General features: G+C 41.6%; 1 pseudogene; it reads right to left on the reverse strand.

The window, feature by feature from the left end:
• Window positions 1-251: 251 nt before the first annotated feature.
• Window positions 252-11,797, reverse strand: LOC124016481 (annotated as a pseudogene).
• Window positions 11,798-16,410: the final 4,613 nt, after the last annotated feature.

Raw genomic sequence — 16,410 nt, forward strand, 5'->3', positions numbered from 1 at the left:
GGTCCAAACTCTCTCCACCCCCTTCCGTCTCCATCACTCCTTCGCTTCCCCTCCAAACATCCTAGATGTGAATTACGCCATGCATAGATTACGCATGAGGTCTGACGGAAGTACATTGGTTTCAAATGGGATGTGGTGCACACTAATAAGACTTTGCATATCCCGATCATTGCAAGTAGCCCAAAAAACTTTCCTCAAAAATAGTTGTAGTCTTCAAAATCTGTGCTAGTAAGGATAAAAGAAGCCAGTACAACAGTTGAAAGGAAAATAATTGTGTGCCAATCTCTTCCTTTTATTTGGGATTGAGATAGTCTGAATCTATACAACCGATAGAATGAGACGAAGTAAACAGACAAATCTTTTTAGATCCGAAAAACCGATTTGAGTGAAATATCCCTTTAATCCTGTCGTCATAAACAAGAAACTGAGCATACAAAAAAAAGTTGGTACAAGCTTTATATTCACATGATCAACAAATTGCATTTTTAGAGGGGGAAAGATAGTATAAACAGAGCATTTTGATGGTGTGTCAAATGGTGCAATTGGATCCCCTTGAAACTACTCAGCTAAACACGCCTGAAAGAGAAATCACTTCAGTGTTATTGTATTGAAATCTTCAACTCGTTCTACATCACCTTGTACATTTGTTTGGGAAAATTGTGTATCAATAAACAGGACAATTACAACCATTTTCAAATTCTTACAGATATAGCCTGAGGGACATTCTGGTGGTCTTTGCCATCTTTGGTTAGAAAGTTTACATAATCCCCTCTTATGTGTTATCTAATAAAGGTTAGCATTATTATTTTACCACAAAATAAACTACTTAAATCATCAATAAAGAATAACATACTATCATTGCATTCCAAAATACAGATCACATTAACGTTTACAGGACTGTGCAAATGTTAGTTTTTTTCCTGTTCCAATCCAATGCTTGTGTCCCTCCAACTCCGTGATTACAATCACAGAATAAAAGAGTTCCACTACCAATGCACCATTTATAGACCTAATTAACTAATGCATTACACAACACTTTATGTACTGTAATGTATACTGGTCAATACCAGACCTGGTTTCAAATACTTTAGCTTGGCTTGATTGAGCTTGCCTGGCACAATGGAACTAATAGAATAGTGGCAAAACTGAAAATCCTGTCCATTTAGCATTCCAGGCAGGCTAAAGTAAATGATAACAGTACTTAAAGATTTGAAAAAAGTATTTGAGCCCATGTCAGATCACCAAAGGTCCTTGGTTTGATGTAGCAGCAACTTCACACTGGCTAACAGTTACTCGTTCTTCCATGATTAGATGCATCAGATCATACTGATTAATTATCGTAAATACAAAAGGTATCCCATTAAATATAGAGGTTCAAACCTCAATCCTTTTTATGTTGATATTTTAGGCTAAGTGATTTGTGTAATAATGATTTTAGTTTAACGTTAAATAAAGCTATTTCAAGTCATTAGTGTTTAAAGCAAAATCAAATATTGTAGTTCGTTAGAAAATAAAGTTTAAAATAAGTTTGTGATATAAATTGGTATAAAATATACAGCAGTAGCTTCCCATATTACAGTAGTAGATATGTTAACAAGAATGACCGTGTTTAAAGCAAAATCTAATATTGCACAAAAAATACATGAAAATATGTTTGATATAAAATAGTAAAAAGACATTGTGACATTGCAGTGGTTTCCCATGTACAGTGGCTATGTAAAAATGAACAGTTTTGTTCCTTGACCACATAACCTCATTATTGGTTCTTTAGAAAAAGAGTTTAAAATAATGTTACACCATAACACCGTGGTTTGACCATTACTTCAGCTGAGGGGAGGCAAAGAAGCCTTCTTGGCGACTTGAGCTAGTGGATGCCTTGCTCTTGCTTCCAAATCTGTAAATGTATATAAGAATAAAAAACATTCAACTCCATCACTCTGATATAACCACAGATTAAGCAAATTAAGAACAGATAACAGATAACATAATCCAAGCTAACGAGAATATTAAAAATACATTCAGGCAGATTTATCACCCAATAAAACACATTTCGGGCGGACTCCATTTAGTTGACTGGTCGATTGTTTGGTCAATAGGCTGTTGGTCGAGATTTCCTTAGTTGAGCAGTAGCAAAAAAAATGTAATCATGGTGTACAAGACACCTGCCTGATTCGTGCATGTCTGAGTGGACTAATCCATTGTGGAGGCCGTGGGGATGACACAGTCCATCACTCTATGACATGTGCCGCTGAAAATGTATATGGTCATATTACATAAGAACAGCAGTGCAACACTAATAAATATATTATTTTATAAATGTGCTTTCTATTTTTCTTGTTCTGAAACATCAGTGCATTTTCCTAGACCATGTTGCTATGTGCATAATAGCAAAGTTAACCAGCATATCTGTGTTGAGAACAATGTGGTGGAGGCAGCAGTGGAGTTAGGAGATGAGAGGAAACCAACTTAATTCGATCGATAATCAATAGCCTAACTTACATGTGCCTGGTTAAATAGATAATCAATACATCTACCGAAATAAGACAAACAGGCAACAAAAGCAGGATTTGTTTAATAGCCTAGTGATTCCGTGAGCGCCAAGACTCACACAATATGTTAGATAAACAATTTCCCAAATGAAACTGGTTTTGATCTTTGCTATGCTGTAATGGCTTAAATTATATATTTTCCAATTAGAACAGCCTCTCTGGTATCATTTAGAATTGATTTAGTGCCGTTTACGCTGGTCCAAATTCCTTCTTATAGTTATTATGATCATCATTATAATAATAAGTAATGTCATTATCATTAGTAGGCTTAGTATAGCAGCCTTGAATAACCACCATCGAGCTGTAGGCCCAAGAGCCCATCCTGTTGAGTCTTAATACCATAACTTACCGAGGCCTATATTTCAATACTTATACAGGCTGCTGTATCAATCAATCAAGTCATTTATTTGTTCATGTCATCACACAGCATACGAGACATTCATGATTTGAAATGCAATCAAGCATTTTAGTTAAAATAAGCGACCCAAGAGTAATTAGCGTAAACAATAAATAAATAAAAAGTTCCATTTCGGAAATTGCATTCATTGTTACAAATGGTGAGAAAAATATATTGTAATCTATACAGAACCTGTTCGGCACACATAATACGCACTCAGCGCTTGCTACTTAACTTATTTTCTGGACCTCTATTATTTCCCACAACTAGTCAAATTCATTCCACACATCTGACTTCCCCTTAACCTCCCGAGGAAGCAGTAAACATTGCCCAGTTTCAACATTTTTTTTTGTCACGTCCTCTGCATCAAATTTGGTGTCAAGTGCTACGTGTTCAGAGTTTGTTATATGCAATTTATTGATGCGATTATGATATAGTTCAGGCCCCATTGGTCACGTGCATGCGATGCATACGTGGAACGTAAAGAAAGGTAAGGGTTGAGGGAATACGGAATGTTTTTCCTAAACAAAGAGGGATTTCGATAACAGAACTTTTCAATCAGAAATGGCTGTAATTATGTTGCAGCTTCAGCAACACAGACAAAGCGATAAACGCTGATGATGTTCTGTGGTGGTCGCTGCAGCACAGTAAGAGAGAGAGACAACACTATAAACACTGTTGATGTTCTGTGGTGGTCGCTGTAGCAGGGTAAGAGAGAGAGACAACACTATAAACACTGTTGATGTTCTGTGGTGGTCGCTGTAGCAGGGTAAGAGAGAGAGACAACACTATAAACACTGTTGATGTTCTGTGGTGGTCGCTGTAGCAGGGTAAGAGAGAGAGACAACACTATAAACACTGTTGATGTTCTGTGGTGGTCGCTGTAGCAGGGTAAGAGAGAGACAACACTATAAACACTGTTGATGTTCTGTGGTGGTCGCTGCAGCACAGTAAGAGAGAGAGACAACACTATAAACACTGTTGATGTTCTGTGGTGGTCGCTGCAGCACGGTAAGAGAGAGAGACAACACTATAAACACTGTTGATGTTCTGTGGTGGTCGCTGCAGCAGGGTAAGAGAGAGAGACTACACTATAAACACTGTTGATGTTCTGTGGTGGTCGCTGCAGCAGGGTAAGAGAGAGAGAGACAACACTATAAACACTGTTGATGTTCTGTGGTGGTCGCTGCAGCACTGTAAGAGAGAGAGAGACAACACTATAAACACTGTTGATGTTCTGTGGTGGTCGCTGCAGCAGGGTAAGAGAGAGAGAGAACACTATAAACACTGTTGATGTTCTATGGTGGTCGCTGCAGCACTGTAAGAGATAGAGACAACAGGTGTTAGTCACACAGTCACTCACTGTCATTTGTTTTTTAACACAGAGCTGCAAGTCTGAGTCCAGCCCGGCACAATCAAATCAATTGTGGTCAGACTGCCTCTAGTCATGCGTGTTAACTATTGGGACTAGAAGTGCAGTGTGACTATAAGTGCACAGTTTCATCAAACAGTGCACTTAAAGCATCAGACAAGCTCAGTGCATATAGTTGATTTGAGTAAAACACATAGGATTTGTTTATATATGGAAAAATACATGTTTTCAAATTTTGACCAGACGACTCTCGGTCTACCAAGATTTTTGTTGTTGTCGGGGACAGCCCTAAAATACATTAGACCCATCTGAGATGTGCCCTATGGTTGGAGTGTGGTGCTTACATGGTGGTGCTGGAGAAAGTATGTTTCATGTGCTGAGACAGGGAGCTGGAAGAGGGTGTTTTAGTCATCTGGTGTTCTGGAGTGACCACTAGTCCCAGCATGCTCACTGTGTGGCCAGAGAATTAACATATTTAGGAGAATATTATTATTTCAGACTGGCCAATAATGTGAGATCATTTTGGAAAATTGCCCACCCAGTATTTCCACACCACATTCAAGCATTACACACACACACACACACACACACACACACACACACACACACACACACACACACACACACACACACACACACACACACACACACACACACACACACACACACACACACACACACACACACACACACACACACACACACACACACACACACACGTGTGAAACTGTACTGTAGCTCCAAAGTGAAACTAAGAGCATGCCATTTACTTCATTCAGTACCCTTTTAAACTAATAACATAGCAATGGTAAAGGATACTGTATGTTTGGTATTTTAGACCTTCCTAGACACTACTGTATGCCTATAGGCCAGGAGAGACGGGTTCTCAAAGCTGCTTACCTTTGTGGTCTGGAGTGTTGTAGCAGTTAGCATCGTCTTTGACCACATCGTCTGGATGGGTGTGCTGCTCCACTGTGAACTGGCTCCAGTACTCATAAGGAAGGTCCAACAAGCGCTCCATCACCTGTGTACATCAATAGGAATCTCTCAAAACTGTTTTCACCACTTAAGAATAGCCTTGTGTAGAAAGAACAGTACTTTTCTCTGTGTGGAGATAATCATTGTTATTGGGTATTCAAAAGGGTACTGTAATATAATAACAATATTCTGTTCAACTACACAGCCGATAAATAAGTGTCCACATAATATAGAAATAACTTAAATTCAGCTTATTTTACATATGAATGTCTAAATATATATTTATATAGATCTCTACATACCTGTGGTTGTCTGTTGGTGTCGTGCAGGATGGTCACGGGGTCTGGGGTCGGCATGACCCACCAGAGTGGGTCCAAACACTCTTGCCAGATTGGTGATGTCCATCTTGGTGTCTAGTACACACTGGGCCACCCTGATAGAACATCGTCAACCATTTCAGAGGGATTCAAGTCAGGTTCAAGCTCCTCCAGTGCCTTGTGAAATCAGGACTTGCTTTTAAACTTGTCTTTTATTATGGGGGGCAGTTACTACAGAATTTAAATAGCGTTAACAGTTACATTCACAACTACAGTAACACGTGCAGGCAGGGGCTCCACTTTTGACTGATTTTGCAAGTTACAGATTGTGCCTTAAATGGCGGTTTGATGGAGTAACCATGAGGTGGATTGAAGCTCTGCCATACCTCTGCAGGTGGATGGCCAGATAGGCCAGAGTGTCTCTGTTAGGATGGGAAAGTTCATTGATGGTCTGGTAGATCATCGACAGGCTATTGCCATTGTCCTGGATTTCTGTGTTCAAGACAAGAGGAATAAGATAAGAGCTCCATAGACTACTTACAAGGTGAAGAAACCAATGCGTCAGCCAACAGCTGAAGATGGACCTGCAGCCTCCATGAAGTCGCGGTTGAGGCAGAAGGTGAGGAAAGGCTCCGAGAGGTTTCTCAGGAAGTTCTTGAGGAGGCCCGTGACACAGTGGATGTCCTCCACCTTGGCCAGGACAGGGACTGTCCTCCCCCGCAGGAAGCTCTTCTTCAGCTCCTTCACTGTGCGCCCCTCGCCCAACACACGGTACAGACCCATCTGACAGGGAGGGAGAGAGAAAGAAAGAATGGGATATTAACTGGCAGTCAGGATAGGAATGATGACATCAGTTCAATGGAAATAATCAAGGTAAATTTTGTAAAAAAAAGTGCTGATATGCATAAAAAAGTAAAGTGAATTTTGTATGTGCTAAAGTGGCAACATTTAAGTGCTGAAATGGCTGCTCACCTCGTGTAAACCCCTGTGCTCGATCTCCTTGACACAGTGGACCACCAGGGCAGGGATCATGGGAGAGGAGGAGGGAGCGTAGTCTGCAAGGGTGCTTAGCTGCAACACAAGATAAACACTCATGACATGGGACATTTGGAGAAGGCATTCAAAACACATATGGTGTGATACAAACCAGTCATAATCCATCTAACCATACCCAGGACCCTGATTCATAAATACAAAATTATTATTAGTTATTGCTGTATAAGCATTGCAAATATGAAGTGTTGTCAATCTAAGAATATATAACTAACTCCCCAGGTGTAATACCTCTCTGATCCTGATGGGGGTGCTGCCTGTAGAGATAGGGTTACACTGCAGGGAGCAGCTGTCACGGCATTCTGGGTGAGCCACCAGCATGCAGTCCTGGCACCTCAGGTAGAGCTTCCCAAACTTGGTCTTCCTTCTACACGGCACACAGAACTCTGACCTGATCACCTGTGTGAGGAGAGGGGACAGGACAGACGGACGCTGGTGACACAGGTTTGTAGGCCAAACCTTTCGGACGCTAAAGACGTTTTCATGAGACACCGATTTTCATGGTCTGACAAACATCGCTCTAGCTCTGTCACCTGATGTGGGAGTGCGACATAGGCAGATGTGGTGGATTGAGACGCACCCAATGGAAAAAAACATAAGTCTACCTTAAACTGATGGATTTTGATGGAATTGTTTTATTATTATGCTAATTAGATCCCCACAGAACAACAAGTGTATTACAGACAAAAGTGTGTTACAAACAAAAAGTAATAACAGAACGTGTACCGTTTTGGCAAGGAACTCGTGCTTTCGGGCCCCCACTTTGGCTCTGGGTGTTTTGGTTGGGGGCGGAGCCTTACTGCATGGGGTGCTGGGAGCCTCGCTCGCTGCCTCTGATTGGTCAATAGAAGTAGTGTCCCAGCCCTGAGCAGCTGGAAAAACAAGAGAACGTCAAGTTTTTACCCCTCAAACTGGAAGAACTACTTAATTTTCTTCAAATTTTAATACATTGTGCGCATCTGAACATGGCTGTCAAGAATAAGGTACTACAGGCTTGTTAGTGCAGTCTCACCGGTCCTCCTGCCTGTCCAGTAACCAGGCACTGTCTCCATGGTGGACAAGGCCTCTACCGGACCTCCATGTAACGGCGTTCGTCTGAAGGAGAAGCGGACCAAAATACAGCGTGGTGGTTACTCATGTTCTTTAATGAAACTGAACGAGACATGAAATAACTTATAATATTACAAAACAACAAACGGAACGAGAAAACCTATATAGCCTGTCTGGTGAACAACTACACAGAGACAGGAACAATCACCCACGAAAACACTCACAGAATATGGCTGCCTAAATATGGTTCCCAATCAGAGACAACGATAAATCACCTGACTCTGATTGAGAACCGCCTCAGGCAGCCATAGACTAATTATTCACCCCACAAAACCCCAAGACAAAAACACACCACAATAACCCATGTCACACCCTGGCCTGACCAAATAAAGAAAGAAAACACAAAATACTAAGACCAAGGCGTGACACTCCATTGACAGGCACTGTGATGGTGGTCTTGGTCACTATGGACTCGTTCACCTGTAATAATACATATATAAAACTTGAGTCACTTGAAATAATGCTGAAAAAGGAGAAAGCAAAACAGAAGCATATTTTTTTTAAACAATTTGAAACAACTGATAAAGTTCTACAGAGCAATGTTTTGTTTACATGCAAACGTTCGAGTGATGCGCGCACATGCTAACATCAAAAACCCTGTTGCAGAATAGCTTTACTCCGATGTTGGGACCTTGACAAACTTAGCAGTGAGTGATGACCATGAAAACCCACAATGGCTATAGCTACTGTATGTTCAACAAGTATATTACTCTTCTGGCTTTATCTAGCTCTATTTGTGATATTTTACCTGGTCTCGCTTGGGTTGCTCGGTAATCAATCCTCTGACATCTGCAATGTTGGAGATGAAAACCATCTGACTACTTTGTTAACTTAAAATGTGCTGCATCTGAATTTGGATGTTGTCAAATTCACTTCAATGTAAACAAGCCTCTTTCTGGTGCCAAACTGAGCACGCAACTTTTCACGGGCGGGAAACGGGTCTTTTGACTGAAATTCAACACATTGAATAGCTAGTGCTGGTGCTAGTGCTGAGTGCTATCCAAATCAAGTGAAACTACGGTTAGAAATTCAGTTTTTCTGTAGCATTAGCTACATTGGCATTAACTTCAGAAGCCTGCAAGGAGTTGCCTGGATACCCACCCACACCGCTCCGGCCAAACCGACAGTTCTTCTCTACGATTAGTTGGAATTTGCCTGCTGAAAACCCTGCATCCCACTGCTGGCTTGCTTCTGAAGCTAAGCAGGGATGGTCCTGGTCGGTACCTGGATGGGAGATCAGGTGCGGCTGGAAATGGTGTTGGAGGGCCAGTAGGAGGCACTCTTTCCCCTGGTCTAAAAAAACATCAACACCCCATGGCAGTGATTGGGGAAATTGCCCGGTGTAGGTTGCTGTCTTTCAGATGGGACGTTAAACGGGTGTCCTGACTCTGTGGTCACTAAAGATCCCATGGCACTTATCGTAAGAGTAGGGGTGTTAACCTCGGTGTCCTGGCTAAATTCCCAATCTGGTCTTCATACCATCATGGCCACCTAATCACCCCCAGATTACAATTGGCTCATTCATCCCCCCACTCCTATCCGCTGTAACTATTCCTTAGGTAATTGTTGTAAATGAGAATGTTCAGTCAACTTACCTGGTTAAATAAAAATAAATAAAACATGTCTAGAATGCGAACACATTCTGACTGGTCCCAGAAACCAATTCTTTGGGTTGGAGCCAGCCTACATGACGTTATCAACTTCGATTGGTTAGAGAAGATCCAATCACTTATTAATTTATTTTGTTCAATACCCCTCATTTTGAAGTCACACATACAACTTCCAGGATTGCAGTTTCAGACTGAATGCATTTAGCGATCAATAGAAACAAAGGAATTAAATTCAGGGCGAGTGGTCAGGCAATGCATTGTGTAGTACCCTCTCGGAAGTGCGGCCAGTGGAGCGGGGTTTCTTCACCACCTGCTGTGGAGGCTCAGCAAGGGTTCTGGAGGAACGCTGTGGAAATAAATAGGAATGACTGAGCTAACAGTACTTTCAAATGACTGCGCATTGTAGCACTACATTCCCACACTAACCTTGACTAGACACTTTAGATATAAAATGATAACAAAAAAATGTACCTACATTTCCATTGATGATCTGTCAAGCACTAAACTAAACAGTAACTATCCACTCACCCTTTTCTGCAGTTCTCAGTCGCACTGTCCTCATCACAGAAGAGTCCCAATCCTACAGGAAATATAGAGCGATGACAACCCAATAGTTCATGTTTATATAGGTATTATTAGTGTGGCTATATCCATTTGTCACTTTTTCTATTTTGGCATATTGTTTTCATGTATTTTTGTGATGTGTCACTATGATGTCCAAGACAAATGTCCCCTTGGGGACAAGGTGAAATGTAAAATGTAATGCTAACCAGAGAATCATCTGTTTTGTCATAGCTAATGTCTGACAACAAGGAAGCAGATTCATCTATGGTGGTTAACCTGAAAGACATGACGGTAGGCTTGGTTACGATCCCTTTCTGAACCTGAACAATCTGGGTCATATTCACTAAACACAAAACGGAATCAAACGTTCCGAAACAGGATAGGCATATCTAATTACGTCTTCAAGGTAACATATATATTTGTTTTGCATTTCAAAACTATTTCCGTTGGGTGCTCCAATGAACGCAGGCCAGGCATGGCTGATGAGGGCCTAGTAAAGGGGTGTACAGTGCCTGTGGAAGGTGTTGAGGTTGGGGTTGTTCTTGGCAGCATGTGCGGCCTGGGAGTGGGCGTTGAGGAAGGTGAGGGCAGAGCGTTGCTCCTCACTCAGGTGGAGGCTGCTGCTGGAGCTCTCCGCCACCAGCATATCCTGGATCAGCTGGATCTGACGCTCCTACACACAGAGATTAAATTACCCCACAATATCATAGCCACCCAAACAGTGTGATTCTGTGAATTTCTTACCAACTCATAACTAGTAACTAATTCATCTAACCATAGATTTCTTCAAACTTTGTCCTCTTTTTAACAGTAAACATCACAAATGAGCAGCATTACGCAATAGAAGCCACCACAACATGTACAATTATGACGTAGAATTACCTGCGACCTGTACTGAAAGGTTGCAAGTTCGAATCACCGAGCTGACAAGGTACAAATCTGTCGTTCTGCCCCTGAACAGGCAGTTAAGCCAATGTTCCTAGGCTGTTATTGAAAATAAGAATTTGTTCTTAACTGACTTGCCTTGTTAAGTAAAAGGTAAAAAATAAAGTTTAAAAAAAACTGTAGCAGTCTTATAAACTGTTTACCAACCAGTTTCGCGTATTCTGCCTCTGCCCGCTGGCGCCGTCTGATCTCCACGTCTACCTGGCTGCGGGCGTGCTTCAGCTTGATCTCCAGAGCCCCCCTCTCAGTCTCTGTTTTGGTCAGCACCTCCTTGCAGGCTCCCAGTTCCTCCTCCCACTGCATCCACTTCCTCCTGCAGTCCTTTCAACGAGTTTCTGGTCTGCTGAAAACCTGCCATCCCTGATATGCAATGGCATGGGCACAGACTCAACAATCCACCAAAAGCATGCTACACTGGTCACTTACGTGGTTCGAGGCCCTCGTTGAGAATATCGGAGCATGCACAAAGATTCTGGAAATGGTTGTGCAGGTTCAGCACGGTCGATTCCATGTCCTGATAAAGCACATGACAGAAACCCAGCAGGGGACTTCAAAGATTTTCTAGCAAAGACAGTACAGTATGTTTTAGAAACTGTTTCTAGTATAGCCTTTTCTCTCCGACTTTATTTATTTGCTAGGTAGTTATAACGTTAGCAAGATTATAAATAATAGATAGCTAGCCTAGCTGCCAAAGTTAGCTCAACAGATTTGAAACGGACTCACCTCCACTTTTTAGCAATCAAGCAGGGTATCACCTACTATAGCTAGCTAACCTTTGCTAACTTAATTTTTTTTTAATACAAATATATTGAAAACAAACATGAGCAGATACTTACGGACTTCGGTCCTTCCTGGAAAAGTGTCCCACGGCGGATGTTTCCAGCTGCTATCAAAGGCAACATCTATTGTAAATCGTGACAATAAGTGGGCTACGTTGTCTCTAGCAACGCAAGCTACCACACCTGTCTGGTCCAACCTTTCCAAGCGTTTCAAAAACCAGGCGCCGAGAAAGAAGGCGTTTCTTCGGGTGGGTTTTCTGACTATGCAGATGGCAGCTTTTTGGGCATTATCGCCACCATGAGAATTGGAGTGTAACTACGCTCACAACGAGAGGCTAAATACATTCGAATAGGGTAGATTTTCCCAAACTCGCTCCTGGGGCCCCTGGGAGCACATATTGTTTTTTTGCTCTAGCACTACACAGCTGATTCAAATCATCAAAGTTTGATGATGAGTTGGTTACTTGAATCAGCTGTGTAGTGCTAGAGTAAAAAAACGAAATGTGCACTCAGGAAGGTCCCCAGGACTGAGTTTGGGAAACCCTGGAATAGGGAACATACAACTGCCTTGTAAAAACCAGTGAAGGTAGAAATAAATAGAGAATGCATTAGAGAGAAATGTTCCATGTCACATTCTTCAAGGCTCTGGGATGAAAGACACCAAAGAGATATAGGGTGGAATGTCTGTGAATGATCAGGTCTTTACTCAGACACTGCTGCCTGTTCTCCTTTAGTTTGTCTGTCACACATGGGACATACCCCACAGCATCATTAATCAAACCATGCTGGCGTATCTGGGCCCTGCATCAGCTTTACTGTGCCATATAATGAGGAGGACAGACACTCACTCACTTGCGGACACACGCTAACATACAAACACATTTGGATGAAAATTGTATGTGTTTGTAAAAAATAGGACGACATGCAAATAGGCAAACACACACCTGTACACACACACCACGAGCATTAACTCTGCTACGCTAGTCGCTCACTCATAATTGTCTTATTTGTGTTTCACATTGCTCTTCCACTACTGTAGATCCATTCGTCTTGATTTGAGATCATTGGACTTGTCAGTCAATAATACTGACTCTTTGTCTATATCTATTATTTATACAACAGCTAGAGGCCCTTTCCGTGGCTTGGCAAATATTCCACTAATCAAGCATCAATTAACTGCCGGGAACGCTCTCTTTCCTCTCAAATCAGTCTACTTGGTCTTGGACTGACTAGAGAAGTTAGTGAGTTTCCTCTCTAGGAAGCTTGGCATCCGTCTTACAAAGACTGTGATATGGAAAGAGAATATGAATTGACTTTGCATTACCAAACAACCCAGAGAAGGCATTTTGGGAAATAAGCCACCACCTATCATGTCAGTGAAGAGTTTTACCAACAGATTTCTATTCAAATACACCACTCCTTCTGCCCTACATCACTTAAATGTGTACGCATTCTTTGTACACACAATATTCCATCCATTGTAGCACTTAAACACAGACCAATCCTTCAACTCTAATGCATACTATCCACACATATAATGCTGATAGGGCTTCCCGCCACCTACAAGCATGTGTTCACACATGAGTTAAACTGATTAGAGTGAAAAATGAAACTACCTGTAACACAGTGTGGCTGGATCAAGTATTTTGCAGTAAAGAGGGTACAGGAGAAAAAGCCTTCATCTCCCCTGTCAGGGTCACTATCAGACTCAGGAATAAAACAAAGAGGGTAACAGACAAACAGTCAACTTCTGTAGATATATTCCATGTTAAATTTGCATTCCAATATTACACTTTATATACATCACAGAAGACTGAAATAATGTATAACAAAACTGTTTGACACAGAATCTGATATTTAAAAAAATAATCATGTTTTTAATTGTGAAAGTGCTTATCTTGAGCTGGATCCTGCCCGAACAGGGTCAGCACATTTGTTTTTTCCCGGAACCTATCTGTATCTGATACCTCATGTCATGTATAAATTCTAATAAAAGAGATCAAAGCTCATTCGAGTTGCCTCTTTGTTAATTCTTCTTCCCCCCTTAAAAACACAGTGTGAAAAAGAAGATTTTCAGCCTGGTCCTGATATTCTAAGAGTTGGGCCGATCTGGGCTTATGGTTTGCATAACACTGTAACCTACAGCATGTTTGAGACCAACGCCTGGCGTTGGCTGTGTGAGGAGAGCGCATGTGTCTCTCACAGAACTAGAATGATAATCACTTTATATGATCTCTCTCCCTTTCTCTGCTCTGATAGACATGAGACTGCTGCAGGCTACCAAAATATTTGATCAACTTCCAAATATTAGTGTACAAAGTAAAAGAAGAGTAAGATAGGCTTTTGGCACCAGTGCATTGGCTATCACCAGCGAGAGAGCTGCTCATCATTGGGTGGGTCAGTGAAACTGGAAAGCATTTTAAGGACTATAGTTTCCTTATCATATTGTAGCCAATATGTCTCCACACACCTAGGCCTAGGCTATTTATGTATTCAAAACAAGGTCATTTTTATTGATCTCAGATTCTCAGTTTGTTGGTGTCAAAGTAGCCTGTCATTTTGATCATTTGTGCGGTATGAAAAAATATTCTGCCAAAGCCTCCAGTCATGTAAAATTACGTAGAATTGCATAAAATGCGTTTATAAAAGGACATTTTTCCCAGACCTTAGGCTACTAAAAAATGTTCCCCATGTGTGCAACTTTTGTAAGTGCCTCTATGCTGCTCAATTCCACTACACAAATGCGATGATATACAGTGCATATGCATGACTTTATTTCTCATGCGTTTCGGGACCTCAGAGCTCCCGAGTTCAACCACCTCTACACGCTCACTTTTTGTTCTGGCACCTCCTGATTTACAAGTCTCTACAGGATCGGTCTCAACCTCGGGACACTGAGCTAACGTGCAGCTAATGTGATTAGTATGAGGTTCTAAGTAACAAGAACATTTCCCAGGACATAGACATATCTGATATGGGCAGAAAGCTTACATTTGTGTTAATCTAACTGCACTGTCCAATTTACAGCAGCTATTGCAGTGAAAGAATACCAATCTATTGTTTGATGAGAGTGCACAGTTATGAACTTGAAAATGTACCAATAAACCAATTTGGCACATTTGGGCAGACTTGATCCAACATTCTGAACAGAAATTCAATGGTTCATTGGATCAGTCTAAAACTGTGCATGTACACTGCTGCCATCTAGTGGCCAAAATCTAAATGGTGCCTAAACTGGAATAATACATTGTGGCCTTTCTCTTGCATTTCAAAGATGATGGGGGGGAAAAATATGCATCATTTTTTCTTTGTATTATCTTTTACCAAATATAATGTGTTATATTATCCTACATTAATTTTACATTTCCGCAAACTTCCAAGTGTTTCCTTTCAAATGGTATCAATAATTTGCATATCCTTGCCTCAGGTCCTGAGCCACAGACAGTTAGATTTGGGTATGTCATTTTAGACCAAAATACTTAAGAGGTTTTTAAGCACTGAAAATATTAATAACATTCCACCATGAGGGCTCCAGAAGGCGATTTGGTAATTTTACTGCAGGAAAGGGCAATGTGTTCTGCCGTTCGTTGTAACAAAACATCAAGTCTATTGTTTAACACAAAACAAAAACTGTGTTGTGTACAAGGGGCATAATAACGCTTTTGATGTGCATCCGGTATGAGCAAAGATGGTTGACTGCAGGAAACCCCTTTTGTGTTGTTCCTTAAAATAGGAATATAGCTTTTCTGTATTTAGTGGGTCACTGGAAAAGACCCAAAAGCTTTAGATGGGTCCCATTGATACGTTTGGGATCCAAGGGTGTGGAGAGTTTCAGGTCATTAGTATTACTGAATCCCCACAGACTGGCAGCGTTGTGCTGAGCACAACAGCTTTCCTGTGGCTCCAACACAACAACGGTAATGGATCTGCAACTAGACTCGAGGGGACCACTTCGTCGACACACATCCACTTAAGAGGAAGCAATGCTCTCAACATTCTGCGTGTGTGGGTGGGTGAGGTTCCCTGGCAATCACGTCATAGGAACTTTAGCTGTGTGTATTATACAGGCCTCGATTTTATTAATGTGATGTGATGTGCATGCGTGTGTGTGTACATACAGTAACATGGTAGAGTGGTATCACACAAATTAGATTACACAGTGAATCCCCTATTCACAAAGTGGTTCCTGGCAGAGGATTCATTTTTCCATATCCCCAAGAGCCAAAACATCAACAACAACTCAACAAACAGGTACATGGCCAGGCCCGCTCATTGGGCAGGATTAGGCGTCCGCCTATGGCGGCAGATTGATGAGGGCGGCATTTTCTGAGCTAAACTGACCAAGATGCACCTCCAACAACAACATATAAAACCTCACATTATCCGGACCCAAAACAATGGAAATTTCTTTCAACCAGTAGCATATGGGCTTTTTAGGTGAACATTGATACCGTCCTGTGATAAGCAGTGGCCATTTTGTCAAAGGCAGCGCCGCAAAATATTTTGCCTGTCCATTCCCGTCTTCCCCCCCCGGGGTTCTGTTGGAGAGACGCATTGCTGCGCCGCTACACCAATGTAAAACATAAATCATGTAGTAGCAGGGGCGCAACTTTGGTTTTAGAAGTGGGGGGGACAAAATTATAATTATTGTAATGTTTTTATCCAGTCGGATTAACACTCCAAACAGCCTATCCGACCGCTCTGAGGCATCCACATGGTCCTGAAGCACACCGTTG

This window comes from Oncorhynchus gorbuscha, linkage group LG03 (genome assembly GCF_021184085.1).
Source record: "Oncorhynchus gorbuscha isolate QuinsamMale2020 ecotype Even-year linkage group LG03, OgorEven_v1.0, whole genome shotgun sequence".
Lineage (NCBI taxonomy): Eukaryota > Metazoa > Chordata > Actinopteri > Salmoniformes > Salmonidae > Oncorhynchus > Oncorhynchus gorbuscha.